Source organism: Polypterus senegalus, chromosome 9, assembly GCF_016835505.1.
Source record: "Polypterus senegalus isolate Bchr_013 chromosome 9, ASM1683550v1, whole genome shotgun sequence".
In the NCBI taxonomy this organism is placed as follows: domain Eukaryota; kingdom Metazoa; phylum Chordata; class Cladistia; order Polypteriformes; family Polypteridae; genus Polypterus; species Polypterus senegalus.
In genome coordinates this window covers 109,032,708-109,048,592 of record NC_053162.1, presented here as the reverse complement: position 1 = coordinate 109,048,592, position 15,885 = coordinate 109,032,708, and the positions used below count along the sequence as shown (strand labels likewise).

General features: G+C 38.7%; 1 protein-coding gene across 8 annotated transcripts in view; it reads left to right on the top strand.

Annotated features, from left to right (window-relative positions):
- Positions 1-69: 69 nt before the first annotated feature.
- The window catches only part of cebpg (CCAAT enhancer binding protein gamma), a 191,445-nt gene continuing 175,629 nt past the window's right edge, over positions 70-15,885 (top strand). For 2 of the 8 annotated variants that reach the window (XR_005634932.1, XR_005634933.1), the window contains exon 1: positions 70-205. The gene's annotated coding sequence lies outside the window, so the exon portion shown is untranslated. The remainder of the gene's footprint in view (positions 206-15,885) is intronic. The other 6 variants (XR_005634934.1, XR_005634935.1, XM_039763571.1 and 3 more) reach the window with 4 other exon arrangements.

Here is a 15,885-nt window from a genome sequence, read left to right as displayed (position 1 = left end):
TCCTGTACGCCAATCATAGTATATTGCATCATCCTCTTTGACAGAGGTGGCTATTGGACCAGCTGATACAGATTTCCCTAAACGGTGAAGTATTTCGCAATACCGGCAGGCTGACTCCCAAAACAAATACCAGAAAGTATATATTTAAGAAAATATAAGCATCACAGCCTCGACGGAAATGCAGCTTTATTGGCCAATGGATTAGGTAAGTCGTCATGCACTGTTTACGATTTTAACATTTATCTGCTTTGAACAGGATAAACATGAATTACAGTTTGTCATAGATTCGCGTTCCAAATACATTAGAACACATGCTTATTAATAACTTTTCTATTCTTTCAGAAATAAGTTTTAACGTAGTTCACGGTGGAGTAGTAATCTAATACTATATATTGTGTTCGAAGGAAAGTCTCTTTCTAGGCCGAGTTGAATAGAATTCTGAATCACGGAAGGCGTTTTCAAAACTCTGGCCACCCCCCATCATCAGTTTCGATTCTTGTGCATCAAGAAAAACGCGTAATTTTATTTTTATTCTATATGAACCTACGAAAAAGGAAGGAACCGCTGTTAGGTTTAATTTGAATCGACGTGAACTACCGCGCGTGCGCAATACCGTGCTCACAGTTCGGTTAATGTTCTTACACTAATGACGCAATCTTCTGCAACACTATGTCGTGACTCCGCACACAAGAAGTCCTGCTGATAGGGTTAAAACCATAATTTGCAAATTATCTTAATCCAGTGATACGAAATGTTTTCCCAGTTAAATGACAATATGTTTCACACCAAGGAGTTAAAGAAAAAAGTATCATAAAGGAAACGCATCTTCGCCCAAATAAATTTTAAGTATTCTGTTCATCACTATGAAATACCACATTTTGGCACCTTTAAAAATCCATCATCCTTTCAAAGGGTGAAGACAATCAGAAGACAGTAAGATCAGTGGATGTACGGAGGATGCAAACTGATTGAAGTTATCAAAATGTTCAATCATTGTGAAGTTGTTTTCATTTCCTCAGTTATATGGCAAGTTTTTGCTTCAACGCATTTTTATCATAAGCAAATAACTAAGTCATAAGTACTGTGTTAAATAAAAATGTGAACAGCATGTTTCTGTACATTTATTAGTGTAAAGTTCCACAACTGACTTTTTCAGGTTGCTGCTTTATGATATCAGTCCATAAATAGTTTGGCAGTGTTAAAGTGGTACCAGACCTAATACATTTATTTCACAAGGAAAATAATACTATACAGGACAAAAGAGGAGGTCTATTGTTTTTCATTTTTACTGTTGTTCTTTTGTGTATAGGCAAGAAGCTCACCCATTGTATGCATTTTTACTTAAGTTTAAAATATTACAGAGTAATTATTCTAATGGAGGAAATATATTTTCGTTAGGTCAAGTCTTCAACATGTCTATCCTGTTTTTCTATTCATAATTTATTTTAATCCAGTTAAGGATACATAGGTCTAGATATGAGAGGGGAGTGTAAATAAATGAGAGCTTGACATTTTTTTATCATTTTACAAGGTTGATTTGCTGTGGTATTTTCAGTTTAGGCCTCAGTGTTTGTATCTTTCTGTGTTAGAATGAAAGCAAGTCTGCCCAACACAATAAGGTATGTCACAAAGTGCATGTTTTTGGCAACAATACTGCAAAGACTTGTGACATGCTGGAAAAATTACAAAATAGGAAACTAATTTGATCTTTATTAAAAATCAGATTTGCGTTTATGTGTTAAGATAGAAATGTAGTAGCATTGCTCTTTTGGATATATTCTCAAATAATTGTTTTAGAAAGCATTATTTGTTTGGGAGATTTGAAAAGTAAAGGTCATAAGACTGATTTTATGTAAGCTTGTAACCATTCTGTTACAGATCGTCACAGAATGTGTTCTGTGGTGGTCACCTGCAGTAGCTGCACCACTTTAAATATATTCAAAGTTAATATTTAGCATGGCAAACTCTATGCCTCAGATTAAGTGAAAATCAAAAAGAAATGTTTAAGGAGACAGATTCAAATGAGAACATGAAAGTACAAAGTTAGAAAACCATCATGGGCTTTCTGTTACAATTTAAACATTTATAAAGGAGGAGTACTTCTCTGTGTTTTTTTTTGGTTCTCAAGTCTTCATATAAGTTTTAGGATGTGCTTAACTGCAATATTTAGCTACACATTTATAATATCATTTTATGAAGTATGTATTTAAATTTGATGCCTTGTGGTATCTATTTGGCCTGTAATAATGATGATATCAGACAAATTCATTTTTTAATGTTCTGAACTCCAGAGTCAGTTAAACCTGCTATACAGCACAGTTGATCAATGTCGGTCACAGAGGACCACAGTGGCTGCAGGTTTTTCTTCCAATCTATCTGCTTAATTGGAAACAATCCTTGACAATGACTGCCATTATTTGATATCATAACTTGCTAGTTTTTTAACTCTGCAATGTCCGAACATTTTTAAATCATAGATATGCTTTCCTTTTTAATGATATCATCCAAATGACTTGAAACCAAAAATGGATGAGTAATTTTCAGTTTTTCAATTTCTAGTCCGTTTCCTTTTGAGTACTTTATTAAACAAAATAGTACAGTGATAAATGCACACAGGTGTTAATGGAAAGTGGTAGCTAATAAGCTAATAAGGTCAATTAAAACATTGAATGCAGCCATTTAAAACTAAAATAGCAATTAAGGGTTCAAAATCATAACAAGTGGAACAACTAAAATGAAGCAGAAAAATGTCACTTGAGCAATAAGTGCTTCATCAACAATAAACAACTTCTCATGAAGCAATTGGTTTGGAACGAAAACTCACAGTCACTCTGGCCCTCCTGGAACGACATTGCACCCCCCGATTTAAAGGATATGAGTCTTAACATGAAAATCAATTAAATGAAGTTTACACTGGTCACTAAGTAAAACAGCAAAACAAGTTCAGATGTCTGCTTCCCAAACCAGTCTAATCCAAGTATGTTTTGGGAACTGGGCACTTGGCACAAGACAGAAATCAAATGTGTATAGGGTATAACTTTCTTCTCTCATTTGACCAGTTTTGAGGCACCTCTTGACCTAATCTCCCATCTGTAAGATGTAAGAAAATGATTCAGTCATGTAGGGTTAATACAGCATACAATTTTTTACCTAGTTCTTGCAAGTACAGTGGTAATTTGATTTAATTTGGTTGCTGCAAAAAAGGAAGTTTTTACTTTTGTATAAATACAAAAAACTAGGTATCCTCTGTATAACCAATCATGTAAGTAACATTCACTCCATATGTCTATACCACTGTTTGGAGTACTTGAACATTGAAAGCCCATTACAATGGAACACACAAGTGATCATCATCCCTGTATTTACTACACATAGAAATTGACAAAATGAGAAAGGTTGTCTCTCAACAATCTCGCAACATCTTCATATTTCTAGATCAATATAATAATTCTTTATTTGTCACATACATAATTATACAGGACAACATGCAGTGAAATGCATCTTTTCGCATAGTATGCAATTGTTGTCATTATTCATGGAGGGGTTTGTGCTACAGAACTTTGGGGGCCTTGGTTCGATTCCCTAGCTCATATGTCACTGGCTGTAGCATGTGCATATACTTTAAAAATATCACTAATACAGTGCAACAGAATTACAGTGATATGGTGCATTACTAATTGGTCAAATATTGGCTTACGTAGTGCCTTTCAGATGTGCTCAAAATCACATGATATGCCTGTAGCAAAGAAGCAAAAAATAAGTAATAATATAAATGTAAAGTATATACTGTAGTTTTGTTTTAAAAAAAATTTAACTTGGAGTCAGATACCATGAAAAATTAACCATGATTTTTTTTTGTAACTGTTCCGAATCTTCTTTAGTGGAAGCACCCAGACAGGCAGATAGCAGGGAAAACTGATACAGCTGAAGGTTTAATACAAAATCTTTTATTATTTAGCTTTTTAACCTGAATACTCAGAATACTTCAATTACTGACTGAAAAAGCACATAATTGTAACTATATCATGTGTTGCACTAATTTTTGAGATTTATGATTGATATTTTTTTGGTAATTGGAATCTTGTTCTGGTAGTGATATTGGTGTGCTGCTTTCTTCAGCTTTAAGGACAGTTGGTTCCAAGACCTTAAATCTTCATCACAGATCAAGCTAAATATCATGTATCTCCATATTTTAAAGTGTTTTGTCATTCTGTTGTCTGATTTTAAGTATTTGTTCAGAAGGATTAGACCGCAAGTATAAGAAAATGTACCAAACAAAATACTAAACTGTCTTCCACATTCTGTCCATAAGTGCTAATAACATATGTTATATCAAACCTTTTTCATGTAAAAAGGAAATACTTTGTATTAGCTAAATGCAAATAAAATAATTTTATGTAAAGAGTGGTGCAGAATAATCTGACATTCCAAATGAGAGTATTCAGGGGTTAATAATATAAAGACTTTAAGTGATGTGATTACAGGTTAAGCATCCCTAGTCTGAAACACCTGGGAACAAAAGTATTTTGGGTTTCAGATATTTTCGAGTGTTGGAATTTGTGCATATCTGTAATGAGATATCATGGGGATGGGACCCAAATCTAAACACTAAATTTATTTATGTTTTGTATACACATAGCCAGAAGGTAATTTTATATGATATTTTTAACAATTTATTAACAATTTTGTGCATGAAAAATTGTTTCTTTACAGTAGTATCAGCAGAATACCTTCATCAGCTGTTAAACAACAAAACAACCAACAAAACAATTTCATGCTTCTAGTCTCCACCATTGATGCTGTGCTTTGATTAAAATGTTACTGTACACACAGAATAAGCAAAAAACACAGTAAGTAACGCATGTGGGTTTGGCGGTGACAAAGGTTTAACAAACTGAAACCAACAGAGTGTCAGAGCCTGTGTTCCCACTAAGCTCAACCATGGAGCACTTGTAAATCACTCTGCCCTGTCTCACACAACAGCTTCGTTCTTTCAACCCATTCAGACCCACACCGGTACACTTGTCATATGTGTGTTGGTGTGTGTCTTCAAAGGGGGAATTTAAAATATCACGTGTGAATGGTAATAACCTGCTCATGTATTATTTGCATCTACTCATCAGTAAAAAAAATATTAGGTAAAACATTGATCAGAGCCTCACATGGGCAAGTAAGGTCAGGTATGGAATTTTTTTATGGAACTTGGGCATTATTTACGCACTCAAAGTTTCAGATTTTAAAACATTTTGGATTAGGGATACTCAACCTGTATATTAAAATAACATTCTCACTTTCAATTATTCAAATTTCTGTTACTTCAGTTTACATCTTCTTCATGTCCCATTATATATAATTCAATTAATTTGATTTAGTTTTATTTTCTAACATTTAAAAAAGCAAAAGTGATTTCATGTTTGAAGTTATTCAGCTTGGTAGTAATTTCAGAGTTGTATTCTTTATTTACCGTTTAATATAATTGTAATATAATAATGTAATATAGTTGTATATAAAAACTATGCAAATATATAACGTATGTGTGTATACACAGTGGAACCTTGGGTCACGACCGTAATTCGTTCCAAAACTCTGGTCGCAAACTGATTTGATCGTGACCCGAAGTAATTTCCCCCGTAGGATTGTATGGTGAAAGTGAAATCCCATGAGAGATTCATTAGTTGTCAGTTATAATCATCAAAATTAAAAGAAATAAACATTTGAAATACATCAGTCTGTGTGTAATGAATGAATCCAATATACAAGTTTTGCTTTTTTAAATGGAATTACTGAAATAAATCAACTTTATAATGATATTCTAATTTTATGACCGGCACCTGTACTTGTCTTTGACTTTCGCGGCTTCACTCTATTGCGGATTTTAAATGTAAGCACATCTAAATATATATCACGGATTTTTCGCTGGTTCGCAGCTTTCTGTGGACAATGGGTCTTTTAATTTATGGTACATGCTTCCTCAGTTTGTTTGCCCAGTTGATTTCATACAAGGGACGCTATTGGCGGATGGCTTAGAAGCTACCCAATAAGAGCATGTATTACATATTAGATAGATACTTTATTAATCCCAAGGGGAAATTCACATAATCCAGCAGCAGTATACTGATACAAAGAAACAATATTAAATTAAATAGTAATAAAAATGAAAAGAATTAAAATAAAATTAATGTTCGCATTTACTCCCCCGGGTGGAATTGAAGAGGCGCATAGTGTGGGGGAGGAACAATCTCCTCAGTCTGTCAGTGGAGCAGGACAGTGACAAAAGTCTGTCACTGAAGCTACTCCTCTGCCTGGAGATGACACTGTTAAGTGGATGCAGTGGATTATTCATGATTGACAGGAGTTTGCTTAGTGCCCGTCGCTCTGCCACAGATGTTAAACTGTCCAACTTTAATCCTACAATGGAGCCTGCCTTCTTAACAAGTTTGTCCAGGCGTGAGGCGTCTTTCATCTTTATGCTGCCACCCCAGCACACCACCCGTAGAAGAGGGCACTCACTACAACCGTCTGATAGAACATCTGCAGCATCTTACTGCAGATGTTGAAGGATGCCAACCTTCTCAGAAAGTATAGTCTGCTCTGACCTTTCTTACATAGAGCATCAGTATTGGCAGTCCAGTCCAATTTGTCATCCAGCTGCACTCCCAGATATTTAAAGGTCTGCACCCTCTGCACACAGTCACCTCTGATGATCACAGGGTCCATGAGGGGCCTAAGTCTTTGATTAACTTTCTGTACTCCTCCTCCTGCCCACTCCTGATGCAGCCCACAATAGCAGTGTCATCAGCGAACTTTTGCACGTGGCAGGACTCCGAGTCATATTGGAAGTCTGATGTATATAGATTGAACAGGACCGAGAAAGTACAGTCCCCTGCGGCGCCCCTGTATTGCTGCACACAATGTCAGACCTGCAGTTCCCAAGACGCACATATTGAGGTCTGTCTGTAAGATAGTCCACAATCCATGCCACAGGTGTGAATCTACTCCCATCTCAGTCAGCTTATCCCTAAGGAGCAGAGGTTGGATGGTGTTGAAGGCGCTAGAGAAGTCCAAAAACATAATTCTTACAGCACCACTGCCTCTGTCCAAGTGGGAGAGGGATCGTGTAGCATATAGATGATGGCATCCTCCGCTCCCACCTTCTCCTGGTATGCGAACTGCAGAGGGTCGAGGGCGGACGGACCTGTGGCCTCAGGTGGTGAAGCAGCAGCCGCTCCATGGTCTTCATCAGATGTGACGTCAGAGCAACAGGCCGGAAGTCATTCAGCTCACTAGGACGTGATACCTTTGGGACAGGAGTGATACAAGATGTTTTCCAAAGCCTTGGGACTCTCCCCTGTTCCAGGCTCAGGTTGAAGATGCGCTGTAGAGGACTCCCCAGTTCCAACGCACAGGCCTTCAGCAATCGTGGCGATACACCATCTGGACCCGCTGCTTTGCTGGCACAAAGTCTTTTCAGCTCTCTGCTCACCTGGGCTGCTGTAATTGTGGGTGGGGATGTCTCACCTATGCTGGTATCAGCAGAAGGATGGTTGGAGGATGCAGTACTCGAGGTGAGAGTGGGTTACTGTGATCAAACCTATTAAAGAAGTTGTTCATTTGGTTTGCTCTCTCCACGCCTGTCTCGATGGCGGCACCCGCTCGAGCTGCAGCCAGTGATAATCTTCATCCCATCCCACACTTCCTTCATACTGTTGTTCTGCAACTTCTGCTCCAGCTTTCTCCTGTACTGCTCTTTCGCCCTGAGCTGGACTCGGAGTTCCTTCTGCACGCACTTCAGCTCATGCTTATCACCACCTTTAAAAGCCCTTTTCTTCTGGTTCAAAAGGCCCTTGATGTCACTTGTAATCCATGGCTTGTTGTTAGCATAGCAGCATACTGTTCTTACTGGAACTACAATGTCCATACAGAAGTTGATGTAATCAGTTGTGCATTCAACAGCCTCTTCAATGTTCTCACTATGTGACCCAAGCAATATATCCCAGTCTGTAGTTCCAAAGCAGTCTCTCAGAGCCTGCTCTGCCTCAGGGGACCACTTCCTGAATGAGCGTGTGGTTGTAGGTAGCCTCACTCTTGGTTTGTATTGAGGCTGAAGCAGAACCAGGTTATGATCTGCTTTCCCAAGCGCAGGCAGTGGGGTGGCGCTGTATGCGCCTTTAACGTTTGCATATAGTAGGTCAATAGTCCTGTTTCCCCAAGTGTTACAATCCACATACTGGGAGAAGGCAGGTAATGTTTTGTCCAGCGTTACATGGTTAAAGTCTCCAGCGATTAGCACAAGTGCCTCAGGGTGCTGCGTTTGTAACTTAGCAACTGCGGAATGGATCATGTCACTCGCCATCTCCGCGTTCGCTTGAGGGGGGATGTAAACAATAACAGCAATCATGTGTCCAAACTCTCTGGGCAAGTAATAGACTTATGGCCAACAGTTCGATGTCCCTGCAGCAAGTGGAGATTTTAACGTTTACATGTCCTGAGTTGCACCACTTTGTATTGACATAGAGAGCAAGTCCTCCTCCTTTCTTCTTTCCACAGGTACTTGCGTCTCTGTCCGCTCTAACTGTGCTAAACCCGGGTAGCTCCACGTTAGCATCTGGGATGATAGACGTTAGCCACGTTTCACTAAAACACAGCAAGCTGCATTCTCTGTAGGTTCTGACATTTTTCACCAGCACAGCCAGTTCGTCGATCTTATTTGGTAGTGAGTTTACATTTCCCAGGATCACAGAAGGCACCGACGGTTTATAACGCCATTTTCTCTCAAGTTGTCTCGATTTAATCTTATTTTTTATCTTTGCGCCGGCTCGGCTGCCCGATATCGCCTTCTTACCTCATCAGGTAAATAAGGAACCACACCAGCATAAGCATTTCTTCTCAGTGCTTTAAGCTGACTTCTTGAATAGGCGATTCTCGGAGTGTAAAAATCCATGTCAAATAGTAGAATAGTAAAATGTAAAAGTGTCCAGGGAGCAATTCCACATAAAAGAAAGTTGTAGAAGTGATCAGTGAAATAGAGAAAAATAGAGATTAAAAAGGTAAAAAGATAGTCGTATACGGAGCTGCTGGAAAGGCTGCCACTCGGATGCGGCGCCGGAAATGTTTATGACTAAGTTAACTAAAACTCCTCAATGATATAAGATATGCTTCCCGCGCGATGCTTGATTGTTTGCTTCTCTATCTCTCTCACTCTCTCTGCCTGACGGAGGGGGTGTGAGCAGAGGAGCTGTTTGCACAGAGGCTGTTTGCCTAGAAGATACGGACACTCCTCTACAAAATGCCGCTTTCTCGCAGTGCTTCTGCATACTTAAAAGCACGTATTGCTTTTCTTAGCGAGCGCTCTCTCTGACATTCTGTGCTTCTGACGGCGCTCCTTTGAAGATAAGATATGTTTGCATTCTTTTAATTGTGAGAAAGAACTGCCATCTCAGTCTTGTCATGGATCACAGTTTAAACTTTTGACTAAAGGGTGTTTTTTCATTTCTAGAGGGCTTTAATAATGTTAACAGTGTGGGAGAGTTTATAAGGGCTTAAAATATATAAAAAATAACCATACAAACATATGGTTTCCACTTCGTGGATTTTCACCTATCGCGGGGGGGTCTGGAACGCAACCCCCGTGATCGAGGAGGGATTACTGTATATTCATTCTCTTTTCGCTGTTCAATTATTTCACCAAGTAATTTAGGTTTGTTTGTGCTAATGCAATCTTTACTATCTTTTTTTTTTTTTGAGACTTTAGAAATTTTTCGTACTTCCATTATCTCTAACCTGCTCTGCATGTGTACTGTGCCAACGTTTTTTAATTCTTTATGACGTTGTACATTGTCAGCTACTCTGTCTTTTATTTCCGGCCCCGGGCATGGTTAAATCTCTTGGTACAAAGACACGTCTAGCAGGCGTTTAACACTAGAATTACCAGAGCCTATGAAAAAACTTGTAATTCCGTCCCACCTTAAATCGCTTCTTAAATCCCTTCACACCTCTCCGCCAGCGTCCTTTGTCCTCTAAATGTGCTGATAAAGAGAAGCTAGGAGCAGCTGGCTATTCCATCCCTCCACCAATTTAAAACGTGCACAAACTACTCCCAGCTCATGCCTTGATTGAGTATCTGGGAGTGAAGTGGAGTTTTAGAGTGGAAATAATAGATCGTTATTTGGAACACATGCATTTCATGTCTGTTCTGTTTCTACAGTAATCTGTGTAAACACATTGTTAAAACAGAAACGTTTTTTATATTCTACTAGTAGATGACAAAATGTAGGCATAAACTATATAATGTATGAAGCCTGAAGTCCAAATATCAAAGAAACAGTTTCACAAAAGATACAAATATAACACAACAATTGCGCTTTTGTTCAAAAATATAACTGCAGAAACAAAAAGCCGCCTTAACATGCGACATTTACACCCATTTATTGTAACTCCGTGGTGCAATAGAATCAGTTCCCGGCTGGGAATCAAAAGGTCGCGAGTTCGATCCTGCACCGGTCTGTTTTGAGAAGTAAACTGCTCTTAGTCTTACTATTTTTGAGTAAAAGCATACATCTGATTTCAGTCTGTAACAGCCGGTGCAATTTATGATCCTTGTAAAGGTTAGCTTTTTTTTTTTTTTAAATTCACTTTTCATTCTCTCAGTCGTGTTCAGAATCAATCCATACAACCCCATCTGACACGGCTGTTTTCACATAAAGACACGCTATAGCTCTGCAGTGTACCACGATGCATACTAACAACCCCCCAAAAAAGGGTTCTGACACACAGACGCTGGCGAAGCTGCCTTCTTTGTATCTCACCGTCACTTGATTTTCTTTTTATTCAGTTTTATTGAGTGTTCCTGCCAGTCCCCGCATGTTGCTGTATGCTGTTTCTTTTGTACTCCAGGACATGCAGAGGAGAGAATGGTAAAGAGCAGTAACTTCGGCGCTATATGCAATAATCAGACACTCCCCATCTGCCCGTGTCGCTCAAACACAGGAACATATGTTGGTGTAAAAGTATAACAAAAGTGCACTTTTATTCAAGTGCACTTTTTCCATCGCCTTTTCCTGTAAGAAGCTATGTACACACTTCTCTCTATGCTGTGGTTTCTATTGTCTGAAAAAAAGAGACAATATATGTGAAAATATCATCGCACTAATGCAATATTATTTGAAAACGAACAGCGTCAGATCGGATGTGAATTTATGCAGGAACTGGAAATTCTTCCCCCAGGGAAGAAAGTACAGTGTCAGGTGCTCATTCAGTGTAATAGGAACCATAGCACAGAGAGGTGTGTACACTGCAACAAGTACACATGTCATAAATGTAGGAAGGACGGTCCTTGGGTATGTGGGAACTGTTAATATTTAAATGTGATGATTTTATATAGCACGGAATGAAAATCAGCGCTTCTTCGCATTGCACCATGCAAGCTGTCGTATCAATCGCATACTGTAACTTTCTTTTTTCTTCGGTTATACAGGTAGTCTTGAATAAAAGTGCACTTGTTTTGTTTGCAAAATGAAGTGTCTGCGTGCACTTTTCATGGCATTACACGTGTATTTTTTGAGCATGCCCGTTTGAGCATGCTCAAACACAGGAACATATGTTGGTGTAAAAGTATAACAAAACAACGGGCAGATGGGGAGTGTCTGATGATTGCATATAGCGCCGAAGTTACTGCTCTTTACCATTCTCTCCTCTGCATGTCCTAGAGTACAAAAGAAACAGCATACAGCAACATGCGGGGACTGGCAGGAACACTCAATAAAACTGAATAAAAAGAAAATCAAGTGACGGTGAGATACGAAGAAGGCAGCTTCGCCAGGGTCTGTGTGTCAGAACCCTTTTTTGGGGGGTTGTTAGTATGCATCGTGGTACACTGCAGAGCTATAGCGTGTCTTTATGTGAAAACAGCCGTGTCAGATGGGGTTGTATGGATTGATTCTGAACACGACTGAGAGAATGAAAAGTGAATTTAAAAAAAAGCTAACCTTTACAAGGATCATAAATTGCACCGGCTGTTACAGACTGAAATCAGATGTATACTTTTACTCAGAAATAGAAAGACTAAGAGCAGTTTACTTCTCAAAACAGACCGGTGCAGGATCGAACTCGCGACCTTTTGATTCCCAGCCGGGAACTGATTCTATTGCACCACGGAGGCAGTTACAATAAATGGGTGTAAATGTCGCATGTTAAGGCGGCTTTTTGTTTCTGCAGTTATATTTTTGAATAAAAGCGCAATTGTTGTGTTATATTTGTATCCTTTGTGAAAATGTTTCTTTGATATTTGGACTTCAGGCTTCATACATTATATAGTTTATGCCTACATTTTGTCATCTACTTGTAGAATATAAAAAACGTTTCTGTTTTAACAATGTGTTTACACAGATTACTGTAGAAACGGAACAGACATGAAATGCATGTGTTCCAAATAACGATCTATTGTTTCCACTCTAAAACTCCACTTCACTCCCAGATACTCAATCAAGGCATGAGCTGAGAGAAGTTCGTGCACGTTCTAAATTGGTGAGGGGATGGAATAGCCGGCTGCTCCTAGCTTCTCTTTATCAGCACATATAGAGGACAAAGGATACTGGCGGAGAGGTGTGAAGGGATTTAAGAAGCAATTTAAGGTGGGACGGAATTATGAGTTTTTTCGTAGGCTCTGGTAATTCTAGTTTTAAGTGTCTCTCCGAGAAAATCACGTTTTGTCTCCCTTCCAAGATTTTTTTATAATAGATTGTCAATGTAATTGGCATAGGCTTATTTTTGTATTGAGAGTGAATTTGGTGATTGTAAAGAGTTTATGATTTTAAATGTTGTGTATGAGAAATGCACATTTTTAGTATGTAACGATCTTTTTGTAAATGACGTTTGTAGTTCTGCCCTCGGGCTGTAAAATGAATAAGATGTCTGCTTAGCTTACTCTTGAGCATGCAATGTACAGCAATCTTGTGTCAAGTCAATGCTGACCTTTTTTAGGGTCTGCCCCTGTGACTTATTTATTGTCATAGTGAAGCAGACCCTTACTGGAAATTGGAGACGTTTGAATTGGAATGGGAGGTCAGAGGGCATGAGAGGGATGCAAAGAATAAATACAGTCTCCCCTGAGTCAGTTCCAGTGAAAACAGTTGCCTAAATGAGGTTCTTGTGCAGAGATTTTATCTGAAGCCTGGTGCCGTTACAAAGTTTCGGTGGTTGTAAGTTTTGTAGTAACATAATTAGTGTGCTGACCTTCAAAAGTAGAGTGTGCAGAGGCATTCCCAGAGGATTAAGAGCGTAAAGAAACTCTAATGGATAGTGCATCGTTTCCTGTAGTTCTACAACAGAGTCGACAGACTTGCACTACAGTGGAACCTCGGTTCACAACCATAATTCGTTCCAAAACTCTAGTCGTAAACCGATTTGGTCATGAACCAAAGCAATTTCCCCCATAGGATTGTATGTAAATACAATTAATCTGTTCCAGACCATACGAACTGTATGTAAATATATATATTTACGTTTTTAAGCACAAATATAGTTAACTAGCAAAATACCTGTGCTTCGCAGCAGAGAAGTAGTGTGTTAAAGAAGTAATGAAAAAGAAAAGGAAACATTTTAATAATAACGTAACATGATTGTCATTGTCATAAGTGTTGCTATCTCTCATATATATATATATATATATATATATATATATATATATATATATATATATATATATATATATACACACACACACATATATGTGCACAAAACCACGCTTTTATCAAGGCTTTCGTCGGGTAGTCTTTTAAAATGAAATTTTCCTCCAATCAGTCGTAGCAACGCACTTTCTTCCGACTGTTACATTTTTGTAGCTCTGATGTGTGCATCAATGTAATCGGTGTACCAGGAAATCATGCATTGACAGAAGTTCCCCTTTGCTTGGAATGGAAATTGTGATTAAATGCGTTATTTTTTAACGCGTTATGGAGCACATGCATCAAAGCTTCTCAGCTGTGCTTGTGCTAAGAAAAGGAAACATTTTAAAAATAACATAACACGATTGTCAATGTAAGCTTTTGTAAGTAGTGCCTGGAGGATTCAGAGTGTGGAGAAACTCTCAAGACAGCGTGTGTATTAACTTTTGGATTTTTCTGTATTTGATGGCAGCGTCACAAAGTTGGTTCCGCAAGACTGCGTTAGCTGCGGAGCTCAGCTCAGAGCGAAATGAGGTGAATGGGACGGGAGATGATGACGTGACTCCCCCACCCGCCTTAACTGTCAATCCCCCCACAAACCCAGTGTCTCGGAATTTGCATAAGCACAGACCTTCACCAGCAATTTTAACTTCGTTACAAAGTGATCAAAACCCTCGTTTATATCCTGCGTCCTCTCATTAAACTTGTATCCCGCATTAGTCGTGGGCATGACAAATGCCGGCGGCAGCCTGTCTATGAACTTAAAGTTTAAATTAGGTTTACACCGTGCTTTGTTTCCGAAGTAGCTGCAGTCATGAATATGCTTGTATGCGTCACTGTGCATGACAAACGGCAGTGGGAGCGTGTCTATAAACTTAATTTAAACTTACGGTTTACACCGTGCTTTGTTTCCACAGTAGCTGCACTTATGAATATGCTTGTATGTGTCACTCGCTCGCTTCTTATTGTTTCGCTGCCTTCTCAATTGTATAATGCATGTTTTCTTCAGCGCTTTTTGGAGCTCTTCCTTGTTTTCTAAGTACTGCGCTCACAGTCCATTCACGTGATTACGTGGAATGCGTGATGATGTCACACGAATCTCCGCCCCCACGGCCATCGAGCTGAACTCCATTACAGTATATGGAGAAAAATAGCTTCCAGTTATGACCATTACGTGTAGAATTTTGAAATGAAAGCTGCCTGACTTTTGTAAGTAAGCTGTAAGGAATGAGCCTGCCAAATTTCAGCCTTCCATCCACACGGGAAGTTGGAGAATTAGTGATGAGTGAGTGAGTGAGTGAGTGAGGGCTTTGCCTTTTATTAGTATAGATAGTATACATACAGTTAGGTCCATAAATATTTGAACAGATACAACTTTTTTCTAATTTTGGTTCTGTACGTTACCACAATGAATTTTAAATGAAACAACTCAGATGCAGTTAAAGTGCAGACATTCAGCTTTAATTAAGTGGGTTGAACAAGAAGATTGCATAAAAATGTGAGGTAACTAAAGCATTTTTTTAACACAATCTCTTCATTTCAGGGGCTCAAATGTAATTGGACAATTGACTCAAAGGCTATTTCATGGGCAGGTTTGGGCAAGTTCGTCATTATGGCATTATCAAGTAAGCCTATAAAAGGCCTGGAGTTGATTTGAGGTGTGGTGCTTGCATATGGATGATTTTGCTGTGAACAGACAACATGCGGTCAAAGGACCTCTCCATGCAGGTGAAGCAGTCCGTCCTTAAGTCGCGAAAACAGAAAAAAGCCATCCGAGAAATTGCTACAGAGTTATAAGTATCATTTCAGAACAGTTTAAATACCTCGGGGTAAACATCACAAGTAAACATAAAGTTCTATATCAACAAAATTTCGCTGCCTGCATGGAAAAAATTAAACAAGACTTGCATAGATGGTCAACCCTTCATCTCACACTAGCTGGAAGAATTAACACTGTTAAGATGAATATTCTTCCTAAGCTCCTTTTTTTATTTCAAAACATACCAATATACATTAATAAATCGTTCTTTAAGCAATTAGATTCAACAATAACCTCATTTATTTGGAATTCTAAACATCCACGCATCAAAAGAGCGACCCTACAAAGACAAAAGGCAGAAGGCGGCATGGCTCTACCTAACTTCCTGTTTTATTACTGGGCGGCAAATATACAGTCGATAAGAACCTGGACACAAATAGAAGAACATATACAGGCGTGGACCGC